We start from the raw sequence: 22,920 nt of genomic DNA, 5'->3' as shown, positions 1-22,920 counted from the left end.
TCGAAGGCATCTGACAACATTTTTGAAAACAACCTACTAAAAAGCATGAGACAAGCACACAGCTTTCTTTCATTCCAAATCATCATCTTAAGTATATTAAATTCTTCTTTATTTCTTATTCTTTGATTACTCTGTTTTTGCCATAACAATAGTTTTATAATTACAACCATTCCTTCCACATTTCAATTTTCCCCATTGTAGCTTCTGTACATCACAGGTGAGTATAAGAAATTAAATGGGAATTTTGGGTTATTTTTGTGGAAATCATATTCAACACATGCAGGCTAGCAAATGACCCAGAAAAAGTTTAGAAACTCAGAAATGCATAAACTATGTGTGTAGTTTTGTATAATATCAATATATTTTATCTTTTAATACCATAAATATATACAAACTTTATAATAAGGTTCTGTAAACAATCTAAAAAAGAAAAAGAAAAAATTCAGACTTCTCTGGTACAAAATGAGGGCCAAAAATTCAGCATGGATTTCCCAGATCATGGGGGCACTATACCCCTAACTCTCATGATGTGGAAGGGATAAAAATAATGTGTATAGCTTTATAATACATTTGAACATCTGATTAGATCTTTTTCTGTTCTCATTTTCATGGTTCTTAATAGTTTTGTATACTTTATTTTTCTTTTCTTCTTTCTGTGATATTTACATTGCATCTTGTACTTAACAAAAAGTAAACTCTCTGAAAAAAATCTCCCATCTACTCCTACTAAACATCACATGATATCAATAGAGTCTATTCATCTTCTTAAATTTCTCATAAAGATAATCATATATTGCCTTTTCTTTGGGGAATATTCACAGTTTTGAGAAGACCTCTCAAATTCTGACTTCTCTGTATCACCCACCCTGATACAGAGCTCCTCCTTGTGCCTCTGAACTAGGGATTGAGGTCTTCTTGATAAAATCAGTTGTGCTGCACATAGTTAACAGCCATGTTGGTTGGAACAAAATTGTCTTCTTTTTCTGTCTTTTTGTTCTTTTTCTATTGCTCAGTCAGTAGGAATGCCCTGGCATGTTCTGTTGAAATATTTTTTGTTTTCACATCAATGGCTAAGTTCATCTCAGAGATGCCAGTCAGCATCTGCATAGACAGATACATAGATGCATAGACAGCATCTTTTCTATTTTCATAGCTAAAGAGATTCAGATGCTTTTGGGGAGCTCATAGAGACAGTCTCTGGCATTCTTCATCTTTACCTTTTGCTCTTCATTTTCCATAGTTCATTTCCTTTCCTATAGCTCAGTTCCAATTTATTTCATTGTATCAACATCTTCATTTTTTTGGTTGGTTTCTGTTGAAAATGATGTTCCAAAATTGAAGTCTTACCAATTGTGTCCTTGTTTCTCTCCTTAAGTTTCTTCATGTCCACTATTCCACCTACTTTTTTTAATCTGTGTTTTATAATGAATTTTGTTTTGTGCTTTTCCCACTGAGTGCTTGCCACACAGTTATAAAATCTAGTATATTTGATACTCTATTCAATTAAGACTTTTTTTTGATCCATCATGTTCTGATCATGAGATAGTATGGTCTTCCAGTATTTTGGAATTGTTACTTTTTTTTAATTGTAAAACTTAAAACTTTTCCTAGTAAAATTTTGCTTTAGTATTATTAAGTTCATATAGATTGAAAATTCATGTGCTCTCACTTTGACTCTTACCATAACATAATGTCCTTATTTATATTTTTAAAAGGCTTTCTGTTTTGAATTGTGCCTTGTCTATCATCAGGATTCTTTTTGCTTTTTTTTAGCTGGCAATTGTGCAGGGAAATTTTTCAAAACTTTCTGGATTAAATGTGTTTCCTCTACATGTGTTGAGAACTTTGATTTTGTAATTTTAAAAAATGCTTTCTTGAAAAATTCAGCCTATTTGCATTTTTAAAAAATAACAAAATGACCAGAAGACAAAGGAAAAATCTGGTTTTTGATGGTAGATTTCTTTTTTTTTATTTAAAAAAAAAGATACATTTTGTTTTAGCTTTCAGAGTTGAATGTAAGCTTTGAAATAAATGACAGAGAACAAAGGGAAGAAAGAACAAAAAACTCCAACTCTTTTCTTGACTAATATAAATAAATATAAAACATGATTTAAATCGCACTAGAGTTGTAAATGCATGTTATTTCTAAGAGAAACAAAAACTATGCATTTTAGTTTTAACAAGGTGGTCAAGAAAATTATTCTGTATGCTTTGTCAATTTTGTATCTGTATAACATCTTTATTTATCTGGTGTGCTGTGGTTTTGGTTCTATTTTCTTTTCTCTGCATCATTTCAAATAAGTCTTGCTATATCTTCTTGACTTCTTCAAATATGTTTTTAATATCATAAAATTATCCCAGGGCATCCATTTGCTAAAATTTATTTTAACATTCCCCAATTGGGAATATAGTTTTTTTCAATTTGTTGTTATTATAAAGTACTACTAGGAATATTTTTTAAAGATAGGTCTTTTATTTCTGTCAATATTGTTCTTAGGATATAAATCTAATAGTGGGACTTTTGTTTTCATAATTTTTATCATATTAATCCATACTATTTTCCCAAAAGAACAAACAATTCATGATTCTCCTTAGAAGTTTGTTGCCATGCTCATTTTTCCACAGCTGAGTCAACAATGAATTTTATTGTTTTATATTACCTTTGTCCATTTGATGGATGTACCCTATACATGACATCCATGTTGTACTTTGCACTGAGTACCTTTCCTAGAAGAGGCTCTGTTACTTTTTAGGAGCTGCTCAATATGAATTATACCTAAGCATTATTTTAAAGATTTCCTTGAAGTTATTCTGGGATGGGGGCAATGAGTCTAAGAAGAGTTTGCTGGCCACCCTGTTTGGTGTTAGGCCATCCCTAAATGAATCTGGCTCCCTTCCAGGCCAGAGCAGGGCCTCTTGTGGGAAAGAGTTACATGTACATTTTGCATATGCCCATAAAGTCCATGTCTCCCTTGGTTAGGGCATTTCATTCTAGTCCTTATTCCACCAGGTCTAACAGGTATTGGGACATAGTAGCCATTTACTAAGTTCTTCCTGATTGATACTGTTGGATTCACAAACAACCCCTGAAAACTTCATTTCTCCCAAAGACTTTCATTGTCCTTCTAACTTATTACACAGCCTTTTGTGCCCAGGGATGGGCAAAGTCTGCTCTCTGATTCCATTTCCTAGCTTCCTTGACTTCCTTCAACATTTAGCTTAAATCTCACTTTCTGCAAGAAGTCTTTTCTCGTTCCCCTTTGTCTTCTCATTGCTAATGCTTTTTCTTTGAAATTTTCACCTATTTACTTTGTCTGTATTTGTACATACATAATTGTTGATATGTATCTTCCTCACTAGAATGTGAATTTCTCAAGGGCAGAAAATGTTTTTGTCTGTCTAGCACTTAATATGCCTGGCTCACAAAAATTGCTTAATAAAAATGCTTTTTGACTGACTAATCAGAACTTGTATGAATTAACAATATTTAGTTTTGCAGAGCTAAAACCCAGATTTTATTTCACAGATGATTCTGCCACACAATTTATACAACTCTTGAGGTTCCTAAGTTATATATTAAGTTATATTTAGAGAGATCAAATTTTTGTGCCATTAACAAATGACAAAGATCTGTTGCTATGAGAAATGGGTCATCAGTCTTTTACAATTTTTTCTACCCAAAGGAATTGAAAGTAATTTGTCCAACTCAACTTTCCCTTACTCCTTTGTGATTTTAGTGGGGCCTTAAAAAATATTTGATCAGTCAAGGAATAAGAGACTTCTGATTATAATTCAGTCAACAATGCAAGTGAGGTGTCAGAGGAGCCAAGAGGAGAGTCAGTTCAAAGAATAGATTTAATCTAAGCTTAAGAGTTTCTTCTGACCTTTGTTTCCTGGAAAGCATACAAAAGCTCTGGTCCCTTCTTTGCATTGGAGAGGCTTATCAACTATGTATCTTGGGAGCAAGTATCAGAGTGCAGAAGATATCTCACTATATCCACTGTAACAATGGAAATGTCCCAGGCAGCATGTAGCTTTGCTGCAAATATCCATTTGTGCATGTAGAAATACAGCTTTCATAGTTCATTAATTCTTTTCCTTGCTTAAATACTTTTTCTTTTCTTTTCTTTCTTATTTTTTTTTTTTTTTTTTTAGGATAATGTACAAAATCCTCCGTTAAACATTTAAGGGCTTCCACAATTTAGTCCTCATATACCTTCCCCACCTTATTTCACTTGATTTCCCTTTATCCACCATATGTTACAGTGGGGCCAGACTGCTGATTCTTCCTTAATCTCAACATTCTACCTCCTGCCATCTGCCTTTGTGTATGTGTTCAGTCCATCCCCCTCCCTGGAATTCATTACTTCCTCAAACTGATTCTTTTAGGTTCTTTCTTATCAAATTGCCTTCTGTAGTATGTAATACTTCTCCTTTTCAAAGGTAAGCTTCTTAAGGGTAAAGACTTTCATTTTTGTCTTTACTTCCCACAGTACTTTGTACCTAAAAGGTGCTTGATAAACATTTATTGAATTAAATGAAAAGGAGTATTATTCTGTTAGTTTCCAATCAGATCTGTTAATCCTATTTATTTTTAAGCAATCTGAATAGAGACTTTTTCAGACCATTGCCATGTCAAGAACTTGAAGTAATAAACATGATTAAATAGCTTTTATTCGTTCTTCAGATTTACCTGGGAGGTTATTTAGGGTTCATTACCTTAGTGTGAAATGTTACAAACCAGGATACATTAAATTGTTACCTCAAAAAATTAAACTTAAAAACCTCTTTAAAATATTTATTACAGGACATAGTTCATAGTCTCAAAGAGCCTTGGATGTGAGACTAACAATTTGTTGTCCTTAGATTTTCAAAATATTTTCAGTTTCTTTCAACCTCTCCCTCCCTCTCTCCCTCATCTCTCCTTTTCTCCTTCCTCTCTTTCCTTTCTCTCTTTTCTTCTCTCTCCTCCTTCTTCTCCCTCTTCCCCCCTCTCTTTTTCCATACTAAAGTGTGAAAGCAATTTGAGGCCTCATTCATATACTTTTCATTCTTCAGAATTCAGGGCAATAAAAATGCACAAATAGATGACCAGAGTGTCAATATATTGCATTAATTAGCAACTCCCAGTTACAAATGGCTTCTGGCAGGAGTAAGCATATTAACACTTTACTATGAGGATTAGTCACATTTACCTAAGAAGACCTAGACCGAATGAGATACAGAAGCCTGGCTTGGATGGGAGGAGCTGAGAAAGGCCCAGAGTATTTGGTATCACACTGAGCAGCTCTCAATTGCACGAAGATACTGGGTAGTTGGCTTAGAGGAAGGGTCACTGAAAGGGAGGAAAAGGCAGACTCAAAGAAAAATAAATAGAAGGGCACTGGCACACAATTTATTTTATAAGTGAACCCAAGGGTTAGACGCACTTCTCTTTCTCTGAGCTATAAACTGGGAACAAGATAGCAGAGTCCAATTCGTGAGATTCCTAGAAAGAACCATGTCTCCTAAGTTTATAGTCCTGGATTTCTTCACTATAGAACTAGACAGGGAGGCAGAAAATTTAGTTAAAAGGACAAAGTACAATAGCTCCTGTAGGCAAAAAAGAATTGCAATTTAAGCAACAATGATACAGAAGATAACAAATATGGAGCATTTCTAGCCATCAAAGCCATTGGGGGCTTTGTTTTAAAATGACTTTGCTAGCTTTCATCTACTAAGATGATGCTACGGTCCTGCTATCTGTAAAGGAAATACTTTGGGATTCTCCTTTTAGTAACAGTAATAGATGATGCATTGTGGTGTATAAAAAATTCCAGAGACAGTTTCTGGATAATTAATAATTTTATAAATTGGGTTAGCAATAATTGATAAAGGAATCACTAGTTCAGTAGTTTTTTTTTTTAAAAATCTGTTACTTCAATTTAACAAACATTTATTAAAAGCCTGTCACGTGTCAGACGTTGTGCATGCAGGGTATATGAAGTTAAAAACAATCTCTGCTTTCAAGGAATTTACATTCTGTTGAGAGGAGTAAAAAAGGATACAGATAGGTAAATATATAATATAGCAGAGTTCATACTACTAGTTTCAATTAGTGGCAATAATGAATCCTCTGAAATGACTGCATTATTTGAATTTGCCCTGCATTTTTCCAATGGGCCGGAACTAGCTACCATATTTTATATGATAATAACTTCCAAGAGTACAAATTTGAATATATATGACCACTTCAGGGGATTAATGATTGATTTGCTGTACTAATTCTTCCCCTTTCTGCCTGTGTATGCTGAGATGAAGGGGCAAACATTGCTTTAAAGCTTTAATCTGCCCATGGAGGAAACTTTCTGACTGTTGTGTCTATTTTTCCTGCTTTTAAATGAAGTAATAGGTATGACTGTACGAACTTTGGGTGAATTTTGACAGGTAGGAATAGCTAGTGCCAGAAATTGGGAGCCACAGACCATGCTGAGATTGGCTGGGAATCTGAGCACAGGTGAAACAGGGCCCAGCAAAGACTTACCTCTCCATAGACTGTCATTTGGAAGCGCATAATTGGAGGTGAGTGTGAAAGAATGCTTTAAATCGAAGTCTGTTCTTATTGTTTGTAATAGGGAGAAAGAAAGGGAGCAAGCATTTATTAAATACCTATTGTTATTTGAAAATGAGCCTGGAAAGGTAAGTTGAAGTCACACTGAAGAGCCTTAAATACCAAACAGAGGAGCATGAGATAGAAAGCACAAATAAGTCATGGTTCCTACTCTCACAGAGCCTGTGGTCAAGGGGGGAAAGAGCTTACACGACTGACTGACATATACCACAGTGAATGCATTAGAGAAATTTTATAGGTTTATGGGTTAGAACACAATAGACAGCCACGAAACAGCAAAACCGAGTCCGCAGGGAATCTCACCTGTGCCTTTGATGAATAAACATTCAAGAAGGCCCCAGTGGATAATGAATGTACAGCAGAAGATTCTGTATTTGGTCTCTGATGAGCTTACTTTTATAATACCTTACACATAATTTATTCTCACTAAATGTCTGTTGATAGATTTATTTAAAAAAAAAAACCAATCAAATAAACAAAAATTTAAGCAAGGAAGTGATGATCTCTTTAGTATTTTTTTCACAACCTGGAAGTCACAGATCTCTGGCTTTTTGATTCTCCTGAGCCTCTATGTAATAAGAGTTGTAAAATTATCAAGGAGAGGCCTTCTGACTTACGCGCAGCCAAATAGTCCTAGATTTTTTTTTTCTTATAGTATTGAAACTACGTAAGTATCACAGACCCTGGATGATACAGGACAGGGCTATTATCACCTTGTTCAGATCTTCTCTACCCAACCATCAGATTACAGTGTTAAGGAATTGGATGGGATGCATCAAAAAAGAAAAACAAAGCATCCTCTATTACTTTTCACATTCCCTGGAGAGGACTTCTCACATGTCAGACACTACTCGAATTTAACACCACCCCTGGAAACTAGATAGGTTTACCCAGTTCCATGGGAAAGAAGCTGACTCCTGTGATGGGCCTGGGAGACAGACAATTTTATTTGCCCTGAGACACTGTCACAATGCAGGCAGGAGAGTTAGGAGTTTGAGAGGGAAAAGTAGGATGCTCCAGGAGCAGGGTGAATTGGGGTACTCGGTGACGAAAAATACTCTATATAAAGATTCTGATTATATTGTCATTTGAACACCAATCCAAATTGATGCATTTAAATCAAACAAATCATCTTCCTGAAGAGCAGATCAGATGCTGCTGCTAGTAACCAGAAGGAAAGAACTTAGGAGAGAATTCCAAAGAGATACACATCTTCACTTATTCATTATCCAGGAAGAAAAGACAAAATGTGGTACAGTAGAAAGAGCATTAGAGTGGGAAAATTCAGGTTCTAATACCAGTTGTGACATTTGCTAACTTACTATCTTAGACAAATTTTTCACCTGCTTTCAGCATCAATTTCATCATCTGTAAATTAAAGGGATTAAACTAGATTTCAGGGAGTCTCTGAATTTGAATAGGAAAAAATACACATTATTAGAATTTAATAGACTTATTTAATAGAATTGGTTTCTTTTGTTTTTTTGTGTGTGTGTTTAATAATATTATTTTCATAGGAGGTCCATTGGATTCTTCAGACTGCTAATGGCATCTATGATACATACAAGATTAATACTAGATTTTCCTTCTAAGATTTGAGTACTGATACAGATTCTGTTAGAAAATTTTAAAAACCATAGAAGAATGATAAAACACATATATAAATCTTATTTTTTCCCTTAAGATCTACAAGCACATTTTAGTACTTGAAATTGTTTGGAGAATTCTTCAGCTAAAAAAGGTGGAAGAAATTCAAGATCTTGGTTGGGTTAGAATGTCAGGTTGGACTCAAGTAGACTGGAAGTTCCCCAAAGCCCAGGTAAACCATCCTATTGCTCTCTATTCCACTTCAATTTGTTTGTTTGTCTGTTTTCATTTATCTATACTCTGGTGGGTTAACCTCCCATACTTCCTTTGGTTAACTGAATAAAAAGAAGTTTTCTGAGGACTATTTCTTAAAACTAGATCTATGCTTCCTGCTCTGGGTTAGTTAGCTAACTCTTAGTTATCTAAGAGTTTGAAAGATCCTAAGAAGTGATCTCATACAACTTCTAACCAATACTTTCTCCTTCATAAATGAAGTAGACTTTACCCAATTCTATTTAGCTGTAAATATGTTTAGTTTTGTCTGACTCTTCATGGCCCCATGGATCATAAAACACCAGACCTTTCTATTCTCCACTAGCTATCAAAGTCTGTCCAAGTTTATTTTTCTTTGAAACAATTGAAAAGTCTGAGAGACTGAGTTTCTGGATGATTAATAATCAATTTATTAATTAGGCTAGCAAATAATCAACAAATTGAGGTCAGAGGTCAGTGGACTCTATACAGAAGTTGTTGAATGTTTAATCACCTTTGGAAAAGAGGGTATCCCTGAGGGTGAAAATCAACTCTGATTGGTTAACAATTAATGAAGGGGTAGACATATTAATGAGGAGGTAGGCAAAAAATCTTTAGCTCTTTCTGTAAAGGACATAACTTGATGAAACTCAGCAGCCACAGCTATCTGGACAAAGAAATCTATTTCCACCTAGACCACTTAAGTTGTGGAATGAGTCAGAATTCACCTAGACTAGATTCTCCTAACCTTTAAAGAGAAATAAGCTCTCCCAGTTGGGTAGGGTCTGACCCAAGGACAGTATCAGCAGTGATCTTCACATAGACTGAGCTTTGCATGAGGAAACAAAAAGAGAAATAACCTTTAATAATTGTTTATTAGTAATCAAAAAGATCTTTGGGTCCCCAAAATAAAACTGGTTATTAATAAAATAAGAATATAATAATTTCTCTCACATTCTTTACCTAATATTATATATCTATCTAAATTCTAAATAGTACTGGCTTCTGAATCTAAGAATCTAAATTCTGTATTTCTATATATTCTGTACATTTCTATGTAATTGTTATAATTCTACCTACTCATCTTGAATAGGCCTTCCTAGGTAATTTTTAGAAATTAAAAAAAAATTTGCTACATTCTTCCTGATATATTTGCCATACCAGTAATATGACAGTTGTCACATAGATCCTTTATTCCAAAATTCTAAATTCTGTGCCTTAGAGCAGAGAGAGCAATTCCCACTGTTCATCTAAGTGAACACCAGACATGTTCCTCTGTGGGAAGGTGGGGGCTGGGAAAGTTACATATAACTCTTATCTCTGACTAATTTATTGTACCTTTCTATGCTGAACTTTCTTTTTTTTTTTAAATTAAAGCTTTTTATTTTCAAAACATACATGTATAATTTTTCAACACTAAACCTTGCAAAACCTTGTATTCCAAATCCCCCCCCTTCCCTTTCCACCCCCTCCCCTAGATAGTAAGTAATCCAAAATATATTAAACATGTTGAAAAATATATATGTTAGGGACAACTAAGTGGAACAGTAGATAGAGCTTCAGCCCTGAAGTCAGGAGGACCTGAGTTCAAATCTGGTCTCAGACACTTAACACTTCCTGGCTGTGTGACCCTGGGCAAGTCACTTAACCCCAACTGCTTAGCAAAAAAAAAAAAAAATATATATATATATATATATATATATATACACACACACATATATATATGTGTGTGTGTACATATATACATATACATACATGTATATAATTATATATATATATACACACACATATATATGTGGTAAATCCAATATATGTATATGTATTTATATAATTTATCTTTCTGCGCAAGAAAAATCAGATCAAAAAGGAAAAAATGAGAAATAAAATAAAATTATGCTGTATTTTCTTGTGAACATCAATAAACTATTCTACTCTTTAGCAGTATCCTTATATGGAATTCATCCCAAACTGGGCCCTAAATTTGCATGACAAGATTCATATCTCTGGCTACCCATAGGACATTTCCCCTTGAATGTAAAACACCTCAAACTTATTATACTTCAAATCAAACTTATGCTCAGTTCAACTGAAAAAGGCTCATAGAGTGATTCTGACTCATTAAGAAATTGAATCTTTGATAAAAATCTATGGCTTGGGACCACTAGACAACTGGAGGTATAATCACAGAGAAGTTTAATTGCACCAATGACCACTAATTTATTTAATGATACCAGGTATTGATTATAGCACATTATTTAGAAATTCTTGCTTTTATCTGGAACTATGCCCCAAAAGTTATCAAACTGTGCATACCCTTTGATCCAGAAGTGCTACTACTGGGCTTATATCCCAAAGAGATACTAAAGAAGGGAAAGGGGCCTATATGTGCCAAAGTGTTTGTGGCAGCCCTGTTTGTAGTGGCTAGAAGCTGGAAAATGAATGGATGCCCATCAATTGGAGAATGGTTGTGTAAATTATGGTATATGAACGTTATGGAATATTATTGTTCTGTAAGGAATGACCAGCAGGATGAATACAGAGAGGACTGGTGAGAACTGATGCTAAGTGAAATGAGCAGAACCAGGAGATCATTATATACCTCAACAACGATACTGTATGAGGATATATTCTGATGGAAGTTGATTTCTTTGAGAAAGAGATCTAACTCAGTTTCAATTGATCGAGGATGGACAGAAGCAGCTACACCCAGAGAAAGAACACTGGGAAATAAATGTAAACTGCTTGCATTTTTATTTTTCTTCCAGGGTTATTTTTACCTTCTGAATTCAATTCTTCTTGAGCAACAAAAGAACTGTTTGGTTCTGCACATATATATTGTATCTAGGATATACTGTGACATATTTAACATGTATAGGACTGCTTGCCATCTGGGGGAGGGGGTGGAGGGAGGGGGGGAAAAGTCGGAACAGAAGTGAGTGCAAGGGATAAAAAATTACCCAGGCATGGATTCTGTCAATAAAAAGTTATAATTATTAAAAAAAAAAGATAAATAAAGTTGGTCAGACAGTGATTAAAAAATAAATTCTTGCTTTTTATAATTATTTTTGGCTAAATGATTTGCAGAAGTTAACATACTACTACTACCACCACTGGTCTCGAATCATCCCTCTGCTCTTGACCCCTTACAATTGGCCCTGTCCTTGTCTACCTCTCCACCTGGAACAAATACCCTCTGAATCAGACTTCCAGAAATCATTCTCACCTTTCTGGGTACTTAATTCACTCAGCCTTGGAATTCTAGCTATCCTGATAGGTAAGTGAATAAATACAAATTAATTTATCCCACTAAATCTAATTGTCCTTCATATCCTTCCTTCAAATCCATCCACCCCAGACATCAGCCTTTTGCCTTATTGCTGGTATACTTAGTACTTTCTTCCCTTTTTTATGGACATAGTAATTAAATCAACACTACTACGGCTTTTGTTGATATTCTTATAAATTCATTCACCATTACTTTTATTTCCAAGACTAAAACTCCTTTCCCAGGCCATGACTTCCTATTAAAATGTCTTTCCCATTACAATGTAAATTTTTTTAAAAATCAGGGGCTGTCTACTTACACATTTTTATCCCTAGCACCTAGCAAAATATTCAGAACATAGTAAATACTTAGCAAAAGTTGTGTGCATTCTTTCATATTACTTATCAAAATGTTTTTTATATATAAAAGACTGACAAGAAGTCTTGCAAAAGATAAGCCTCAGGATTGGGGAAATAAGTTAATTGGAGAAAATAATAAAGACCAGATCTGTGTTTTCATTAGGGAAGGGAATTCTTGAGCATAATTAAACTCTCTCTACCAATGCAAGTCAGCAACTTCTTTTCGGTAAATAAAAGAGGGAGTGAAAAAGGGCAGACAATAATTTACTAGAAAAAGACCTGGGAGTTCAGTAACCTCTCTCGTTTAGAGTCTTCAAGAAATTGCCTATACAATTGTATCCAGGATATAATGTAACCTATTCAACATGTAAAGGATTGCTTGCCATCTGGGGGAGGGGGTGGAGGGAGGGAGGGGAAAAATTGGAACAGAAGTGAATGCAAGGGATAATGCTGTAAAAAATTACTCTGGCATGGGTTCTATCAATAAAAAGTTATTTAAATAAATAAATATCCATCTTCTTCCATGGGGAAAAAAAAAAAAAGAGAAATTGCCTATACATTGACCCACACTTAATACGGTACACCAAGATAAGGTCAAAATGGGTTCATGACCTAGGCATAAAGAATGAGATTGTAAACAAGTTGGAAGAGCATAAGATAGTTTACCTCTCAGACCTGTGGAAGAGGGAGGAATTTATGACCAAAGAAGAACTAGAGATCACTATTGACCACAACATAGAAAATTTTGATTATATCAAATTGAAAAGTTTTTGTACAAACAAAACAAATGCAGACAAGATTAGGAGGGAAACAATAAACTGGGAAAACATTTTTACAGTCAAAGGTTCTGATAAAGGCCTCATTTCCAAAATATATAGAGAATTGACTCTAATTTATAAGAAATCAAACCATTCTCCAATTGATAAATGGTCAAAGGATATGAACAGACAATTCTCAGATGAAGAAATTGAAGCTATTTATAGACATATGAAAATATGCTCCAAATCATTATTAATCAGAGAAATGCAAATTAAGACAACTCTGAGATACTACTATATATCTGTTAGTTTGGCTAGAATGACAGGGAAAGATAATGGGGAATGTTGGAGGGGATGTGGGAAAACAGGGACACTGATACATTGTTGGTGGAATTGTGAACACATCCAGCCATTCTGGAGAGCAATCTGGAACTATGCTCAAAAAGTTATCAAACTGTGCATACCCTTTGATCCAGCAGTGTTTCTACTGGGCTTATACCCCAAAGAGATACTAAAGAAGGGAAAGGGACCTGTATGTGCCAAAATGTTTGTGGCAGCCCTGTTTGTAGTGGTTAGAAGCTGGAAAATGAATGGATGCCCATCAATTGGAGAATGGTTGAGTAAATTGTGGTATATGAATGTTATGGAATATTATTGTTCTGTAAGGAATGACCAGCAGGATGAATACAGAGAGGACTGGCGAGACTTACATGAACTGATGCTAAGTGAAATGAGCAGAACCAGGAGATCATTATATATCTCAACAACGATACTGTTTGAGGATGTATTCTGATAGAAGTGGATTTCTTCGATAAAGAGAGCTTTAATTGATCAAGGATAGACAGAAGTAGCTACACCCAGAGAAAGAACACTGGGAAATGAATATAAACTGCTTGCATTTTTGTTTTTTTTCCCGGGTTATTTATACCTTCTGAATTCAATTCTCCCTGTGCAACAAGAAAACTGTTTGGTTCTGCACACATATATTGTATCTAGGATATACTGTAATCTATTCAACATGTAAAGGACTGCTTGCCATCTAAGGGAAGGGGTGGAGGGAGGGAGGGGAAAAATCGGAACAGAAGTGAATGCAAGGGATAATGCTGTAAAAAAATTACCCTGGCATAGGTTCTATCAATAAAAAGTTATTTAAAAAAATAAAAAATAAAATAAAAATTCTATTTGGTTTAGGAAAAAAAAGAAAGAAATTGCCTATAGTCTAAATAGAGCTAAGTGATTTATCTAAAGTCACTCTGCTAGTGTATGTCCAGGGACTTCAAACCAAGGTTTTTCTGGTGCTGAGGACAGCTCTTAATCCACTTTCTTATGAGGTGAGAAGAAAAATGGCAGCTGGATTCTGATCTCCTTCTGTCAGTTTTTATGTCTGTCCAAGTCTTCACTGACTCCCACTTCTTCCTAGCATCCCTTAGAGCTGTGACAAGTTTCCTAGCAGCTCCCATGGGTGATTGCTATTTCCCCTCCCACTGGAAAGAGTGGTTACAATCAGGAGATGAGCAAAACATGCCCCAGAGGGAAATGTGTGGAGGTGGAACTCATTTGGAAATACCTGGCTATAAAACTGTGTCATTACTGGGTCTGTAATCCAAGGAAATCATAAAGGAGGGAAAAGAAACCGTATGTGCAAAAATGCTTGTAGCAGCTCTTTTTGTGGTAACAAAGAATTGGAAAATGAATAGACGCCCATCACATGGGAAATGACTGGATAAGCTGTGGTATATGAAGATAATGGAATATTAATGTTCTATAAAAAATGATGAACAAGCTTATTTTAGAAAGGCTTGGAAAGATTTATATGAACTGATGTTCATATAACCAGCCAAACCAGGAATACATTGTACACAATAACAACAAGAATATGTGATGATCACCTATGAAAGACTTGGTTCTTCTCAGTGCTTCAGTGATCCAAAGCAGTCCCAGTAGACTTTGGACAGAAAATGCCAGCTGCATCCAGAAGAAGATCTAAGGAGAGTAAATGTAATCAACACCAGAAAAACCTTGGTTTGAAGTCCCTGGACATACACTAGCAGAGTGACTTTAGGTAAATCACTTAGCTCTATTTAGGCTGTGGGCAATTTCTTGAAGACTCTACACTAGAGAGAGGTTGCTGAACTCCCAGGTCTTTTTCTAGTAAATTTCTAGTAAATTATTGTCTGCCCCTTTTCACTCCCTCTTTTGTTTCCCTCCGCAAAAAAAAGAAATGATGAGAAGGATGATTTCAGAAAAACGTGGAAAGAATTATATGAACTGATGCAAAGTGGAATGAGCAGAACTAGAAGGTTGTTGTTTATGGCAATATCAATATTTTTGTGATGATCAATTGTGGAAGACTTAACTACTCTAATCAGTACAATAATACAAGACAATTCCAAGGGACTCATAATGAGAAATGCTATCCACTTCTACAGAGAGAAGTGTTGAAATCTGAGTGTAAATTGGAGTATAATTTTTTTACTTTTTTTTTTTGCTTTTTTTTGGTAATATGGTTAACATGAAAATATGTTTACACATGATTCATATGTATAATTCGTGTATTGCTTGCCTTCTCAATAAGTGAGGAAGGGGTATGTGGGAAGAAGAGAATTTGAAACTCAAAAAAAATTAATGAATATTTAAAACAAATAAATAATAAATAAAAAGAACTAAAGCCATTCACTCCTTCAAAAAAAAAAAAAAAAGCAGCAGCTCTGATGGGAGCTTATGTGCATGGCACCCCCTTCCTTCCTCTCTTCCAAATTTAACAAGACCAGGGAAGTCCAAGAGGCTAAAAAAGAAAGCTAATGCTCCTGCTTCAATTCTTTCTGGTTCTGAGGGTCCTGGAAAAATGAAAAACTTCTTTGGAAGAGCTGGGAGAAGTGGGGTAGGATGGCCCAAAAAAATCCAGTGCAAGTCTTTAAGTGACTTAAAAGAAATGTTAGCAATAGTAAACTAATGGGGAAGTAACCCCACCCTGTATTCTTTGCTGACCATCACTGACAGAGGATTTTGGGGAAATACTGATTCAAATCAAGACAGCACCCAAGAGCTGAAGGTCAGAACAATTGTCATTGTGAAATAACAGAGTCTTGTTGAAAGCCCAATAGTTATTCCCTCTTATTAAGTTCCTCTTGAAGAACTTAATCCATGCAAACTTGTTCTGTTGCTTGTCCAATTACTCCTTTTCTAGTTTTCTCTCTAAAAATATGAGAAGGGGGAAGAGGAAGAGAGACCCTGTCTCTCAGCTATAATGATATTGCAACCTTAAATTATTCCTTTAAATGCTAATTTTTGTGTAGTCTACATTAGTTCACGCTGCAAGAAAACTATAGGTGTTTGCTCTGTTTTGTGTCCAGGAATATGAGTTCGGTGAGATGGAGGTGGGACTGAGGAGGGAGCCAAATCCTTAAAGGGACAAATGATTTTTCCATTAGTTAAGTAAAGCTATTTATTTTATACAAAAAGAGAATGAGCCTGATATTTAAAATTTTTTTCAGACTGTATATGGACTCTATTCATACAATAGATGTATAAAGACAATCAGCTGAAGAAACAGATAAGGAAACAGGACTGGAGCACTGAATGTCTTTGATTTTAGCATTGCTGTGGCTAAAGCCTGGCCTGGAATTAAAGAATGGAAGATTCCTAGATTAAGCCCCGAACCCATCCCACATTCCCTCTTCTTCTTCTTCACCTCCCCCCACCTCTGAACCATAGATTTACATGAGTGACTGTCCCCCCACTATCATGGACCCAGCGGTAGCTGAGGAGGAGATAGGATATTGCCTGTTTGTTGGCTCTTCAGTCTCTAGGGATGTGGGAAAATAAGAGTTCTCCCCAGGCAGCTGTGCTGTAATCAGACAATAGATAAGAAACATCAGTGAACAGAGCAAAATGCCACAATGGGCTCAGAGTAGCAGAAGGCTAGTCGTTTGTCTGTGAGGGAGCTAGCAAAGGGACTGTTATCAGAAATCAAGCAATCAATAAATATTGATCACCTACCATGTGCCAATCATTGCACTAAGTGCTGGAGGTTTTTTTTTTTAAGACACAAAAAAAGTAGTCCCTGCCCTCTGAGAGCTTACATTCAAATGGGAAACTCACAAGAAACAATGTTGCTATAGAGTTTAATGGAAACTAGAGCATATGACGTTGTCCATCCTTTCATAGTCAAATCCTTAAGAGGTAGAGGTGGGAAATTATCTGTAATTGTTGCCTTGAGTTCTCCACTTTGTCATAATTTTTCTGATTTTCCTGTTGGAATGATATGGCTCGCTCCAAATTACCAACAATATCTTAAAATACAATGGCCTTTTATCGGTACTCATCCTTAAGATCATTGAATTACAAATTTAGAGCTGAAAGAGATATAACAGATTCCCTTATTTTCTCCTTTTTGACTTCTGCAGGTTTTGACACGACCAATATTTTTAAAAATTAATTATTTAAATTAAGTTTTGTGAGTAAAGTTTTTTTTTTTCTTTTCCATTCCCCACCCTCACTTCCTACTCCTGTTGGAAAAGCATAATAAAAAGAAAACTCTTTTAACAAATAGTGAAGTCAAGCAGAATAAAATTTCATATTAAAAGGATTAGCCAATTAGCATTTGTTAAGTATCTACTATGTGCCAGGAGTTTTGTGTGTGAGGAACAGTAATGATACCAGAGTTACTAGATCAATGGGAAAAAAGGAAAAGAAAGAGGAAGGAAGGAATAAGAAGGAAAGGAAAAAAGAAAGAAAAAGAAAAGAAGGAAGGAAGATTAATCAAGTGAATTTTAAAAGTTTAGGATAAGAAGAGAGTATAGAATAGAATCTCTTCTTTAGAATAAAGAAGAGAGTATAGAAAAACCTATGGGTGAAATCTAGAATCAATTTTGCATAAGTAAAGATAATTAAAAGACTAAGTATGGACTCAGAAAAGGGAATAATTTAAAAAAAAATCAAACAAACAAAACCATAAAATGGAAGAAAATATAAATGTAATGTGACTTATAAAAGTTCAAGAAACATATTTCTGGGAAATTAATAATTTTGTTAATTATGCTAGCAAGAAATTAATAAAAGGAATCAGCAACATTCCATGTCAAATGTGAAAGACCCCTTAGGGAATTCACTCTATTCCAGTGAGGGCTGGACTGATCACTTTTTCTCCAGATCATCCACCTGCAGTCTCCAGGCAATCTAGTCATAGCATTTACCTCAACCCCTCTCCCCAATCTCCTAATTTGGACTTTCCCACTTGGGTGGGATCTGAACAATGTTGAAGAGAAAGTTAATCCACATTAGATAATAATTCGTCATTCCACTTATTCTCTCAACAACTCTGTGAAACAAATACTATTATTATTCTAATTTTACATGTGAGGCCTATAGGGACTGAATTAATTATTTAGAAATCCTTATCTATTAAGTATCTGAGACAGAGGTGACCGAATAGTTTTTCTCACTCTAAATCCAATGTTCTTTCCAATAAATCAGGACTAATCCCTTTTACATTTAGATAAAAATCTGGGTTGAATTATATAAATAGATTTAACATTTCAAAAAAGTATATCTTCTGTTTTAACATCAATTATATTTCATAGTATATTCTTCCCTCTCTCATCCAGAAAGCCATTTCTTATAAGAAACATTAAAAAAGAAGTCAGTCAAGAACAATTTAGCAATTGTTAAGTGTTTAATAATTGCTAAATTGTTGTGATCTAATTAAGTACTTAATAAATGCTTAACATTGCCAGACATAGTGCTAAGTACAAAGGATATAAAAAAAGCAAAATGTAGTCCCAATTTCAAGGGTTACATATTTCATGGAATATACAATACACAAACACCTATGTATAAATAAAATGTATATAGGAAAAATTGGAGATAATCAATAATAATAGTTAAAAAATCATATGATACTACATTATAAGTAGTGTGGGAAGTACTTTATAATTATTATCTTTGATCTTCACCACAATCCTGTGAAGTTGTACTATTAACCTTATTTTACAGATTTGATTTCTTTTAAATTCCAGGTCTAGCACCTAGATGCCTTATAGAGGGAAGGTACTAGAATTAAAGAGAATCAGGAAGGTCTCTTCACAGAATATGGGATTTTAGCTAGGACTTGAAGAAAGCAGAAATGAGGAGGGAGAGCATTAATTGCTTGGGAGATAGTAAGTAAAAAATGTTCATAGTCGTGAAATAGAACAGCAAGGCCAGTATCCCTGGACTGCAGAATAATGAACGGATGGGAATTGGATGAGTAAGGTATAAAAAAGACTACAAAGACAGGAGGGGGCTACATTGTGAAAATTTTAAATGCCAAGCTATGATATTTTATCTTTTATCTTGGAGATGGTAGGGTATCGTTCATTGAATGGGGATGGAGTGGTCTCTTAATTACCAGATCTAATGGCCTTTTCTCAATCTCTTCCTTCTTGATCTTTTTGCAGCCTTTGACACTGTCAGTCACCCCCTTCTCCTTATTGACACTATTCCTTCTAGATTTTTGTGACATTGTTCTTTCCTGGCTCTCCTCCTACTTAACTGACTGTTCCTCCTCTGTCTTGCTCTGTCTCCTTTGCTGAATCTTCATTAAGTTCTCCTCCACTAACTATGGATGCCCTTCAGGGCTCTCCCATAGGCCTTCTCTTTTCCCTCTATACTATTTCAGTGATATCATTAGCTTCCATGAATTCAATGATCATTTCTATACTGATGATTCTCAAATCCATTTATCCAGTTCTAACTTCTCTGCTGACCTCCAGTCTCACATTTCTAAATTTCTATTGGAAATCTTGAACTGGTTGTCCCATAGACATCTTAAACTCAGCATTCCAAAACTAAATTCATTATCATTTCCTTCAAACCATTGCCTTTTTCTAAATTCTGTTACTATGAAGGATCCCTCACAGACTCACAATCTTATCCAGGACTCCTCACTGACTCTTAGTTCCCATATCCAATCATTTCTTAATTTTACCTTCTTAACATCTTTCACATAATCCCCACTCTCTCCTAAAAAAAAAAAAAAAAAAAAAGGCCCTTATCTCTTTATTCCTGGATAATCAGCAATAGCCTGCTGATTGGTTTATTTGTCACAAGCTTTTATCTTCTTTAGTACATCCTCCACTTAACTAACTAAATGATCTTCCTAAAATGTATGTTTTACCTTGTCATACCCCTGCTCAGTTAAGTCCCAGTGACTCCCTATCACCTCCAAGATAAAATGTAAAATATTCTTTTTGGAGTTAAAAGCCCTCCATATCCTTGCCCACCTCTACTTTAAAAATATGTTGTTTAATGTATTTATTTATTTAATACTTAATTTAATAATTAATAATAATAATATTTGGTAAAATAAGGAGGGAAAACAAGACAGGAAAAAAATTGTCATGTGTCCAACAGAACAAAAGGGAAGATTCAAAATATGTAACAATAAATTTCTATTTCAAGAAAGTATATATAAAAAATAGGAGACATTTTATTCATAATTTTCTACTTTTTCTTTGCTTCCTTGTAGGTTTTCTATTGTTCTCTGCAGTGCACTTTTTTTTTTTCATAATTACAACTTTTTATTGACAGAACCCATGCCTGGGTAATTTTTTACAACATTATCCCTTGCACTCACTTTTGTTCCAACTTTTCCCCTCCCCCCCTCCATCCCTTCCCCCAGATGGCAAGCAGTCCTATACATGTTAAATATGTCACGGTATATCCTAGATACAATATATGTGTGCAGAACCGAACAGTTCTCTTGTTGCACAGGGAGAATTGGATTCAGAAGGTAAAAATAACCTGGGAAGAAAAACAAAAATCTGCAGTACACTTTTAACTTTATTCTTTTTTCCCCCCTTTCCTCTTCCCTACTTCCTTCAAGCAGGTTACAGTTAAGCATGGATACACACACACACACACACACACACATCTATAATATATTCATGCACATATACGTACACATACATGTATATACATCTAAAACAATATTAACATGGCTGACATGTAATATAGATTTCTCTCCTGATTGAATCTTTTAAAAAAAATTTGACTTTGAGATCAATGATTACTATTCCTACTTTTTTCTAATAAATTCCACTCCTAATCATTGTTATTGTATTTGTATATAATTAATCGTCAAGTTATTCTTATATTTTCTCTTCTTGACTTGATCTGTTCTCCTGTTCTGTTTTTTTAATGAGATGTCACACATTCGCCACTATTTTTTCATTCTTTGTATTTTGTTTTATTATTCTTCTTTGGCCATAAATTCCTCCTTTCTTCTCAGATCTGAGAGATAAATTATCCCTCATTCTCCTAATTTGGTTATAGTATCACCCTTTACGTCTAAACCATTTAGACCTTATTTTGGTCTAGCGTGTTAGATGTTAGTTGATGTTTAGTTTCTGCCATACTATTTTCCAATTATCCCAGCTGAGTACTTATCCCAGAAGCTGAAGTCTTTGAATTTATCAAACACTAGATTCCTGTAGTCATTGACTATTGTGTTTTGTGTAGCTAACCTACTCCACTGATCCACTAGTCTATTTCTTAGCCAGTACCAAATGGGTTTTGATAACTGCTGCTTTATAATATAGTTTTACATCTACTACAGCTAGGCATCTTTCCTTTGCATTTTTTTTTTCCATCAATTCCCTTGAAATTCTTGACCTTTTGTTCTTCCAGATGAATTTTGTTATTATTCTAGTTATCTAGTTCTATAAAGTAATTTTTTGGCAGTTTGATTGATATAGCACTGAATAAATACATTAATTTAGGTAGAATTGTCATTTTTATTAGCTCAATCTATGAGAACCTGATATTCTTTCAATTGTTTAGATATAATTTTATTTGTGTGAAAAGTATTTTCTAATTGTGTTCCTGGCTTTATCTTGGCAAGTAGAGTCCCAAATACTTTATATTGTCTACTGTGATTTTAAATGGGTTTTCTCTTTTTTAAAAAAAAAATCTTTCTGTGGGCCTTTGTTGGTAACATAGAAATGATAATCCTATTAAAGTTGTTAATTGTTTCTAGTAGTTATTTAGTTGATTTTCTAGGATTTTCTAAGTATACCATAATATTACTTGCAGAGTAATAATTTTGTTTCCTCATCACCTACTTTAATTCCTTCAATTTATTTTTCTTCTCTTATTGTTAAAGCTAACATTTCTACAATATTGAATAGTAGTGGTGATAATTGGTAACCTTGTTTTACCTCTGATTTTATTGGGAATGCTTCTAGTTTATCCTCATTATTTATAATGCTTGCTGATGGTTTTAGATAAATGCTGCTTATCATTTTAAGGAAAATTACATTTATTCCTATGCTCTCTAGTATTTTTTTAATAGGAATGGATGTTATATTTTGTCAAATGCTTTTTCTGCATCTATTGATATAATTATATAATTTCTGTTAGTTTGATTATTGATATGGTCAATTATGCTGATATCGAAACAGACCTGCATTCCTGGTATAAATCTTATTTGGTCATAGTGTATTATCCTGGTGATAGTTGCTTTAATCTCTTTGCTAATATTTTATTTAAGATTTTTGCATCAATATTCATTAGCAAAATTGGTCTATGATTTTCTTTCTCTGTTTTGGCCCTTCCTGGTTTAGATATCAGCACCATATCTGTGTCATAAAAGGAATTTGATAGGACATTTTCTTCCCTATTTTTCCAAATAGTTTATACAGTATTGGAATTAATTGTTCTTTAAATGTTTTGAGAGAATTCACTTGCAAATCCATCTGGCCCTGGAGATTTTTTCTTAGGGAGTTTGTTAATAGCCTGTTCTATTTCTTTTTCTAAAATGGGACAATTTAAATAATTTATTTCCTCATCTGTTAATCTGGGCAATCTATATTTCTGTAAGTATTTATTCATTTCATTTAGATTATTAAATTTATTGGCACACAATTGGGCAAAATAGCTCCTAATTATTGCTTTAATTTTTACTTCGTTGCTGATAAGTTGTGAAGAGTTTTAAATAACAAAAGGAAGTTTTTATATTTGATACTGGAGGTAACACAGAGTCACTAGAGTTTGTTGGGGGCAACTATGCAGTGGATAGAGTGTTGGGCCTGGAGTCAGGAAGGCTCATCT

General features: G+C 34.5%; 1 pseudogene; it reads right to left on the bottom strand.

Moving 5' to 3' along the window:
• Nucleotides 1-703: 703 nt before the first annotated feature.
• On the bottom strand, nt 704-6,553 carry LOC127557207 (telomere length and silencing protein 1 homolog; annotated as a pseudogene).
• Nucleotides 6,554-22,920: the final 16,367 nt, after the last annotated feature.

This window comes from Antechinus flavipes, chromosome 3 (genome assembly GCF_016432865.1).
Source record: "Antechinus flavipes isolate AdamAnt ecotype Samford, QLD, Australia chromosome 3, AdamAnt_v2, whole genome shotgun sequence".
NCBI classification, from domain to species: domain Eukaryota; kingdom Metazoa; phylum Chordata; class Mammalia; order Dasyuromorphia; family Dasyuridae; genus Antechinus; species Antechinus flavipes.
Note: the sequence above shows the minus strand (reverse complement) of the source record. Positions and strands in the feature narration are given on the sequence as shown.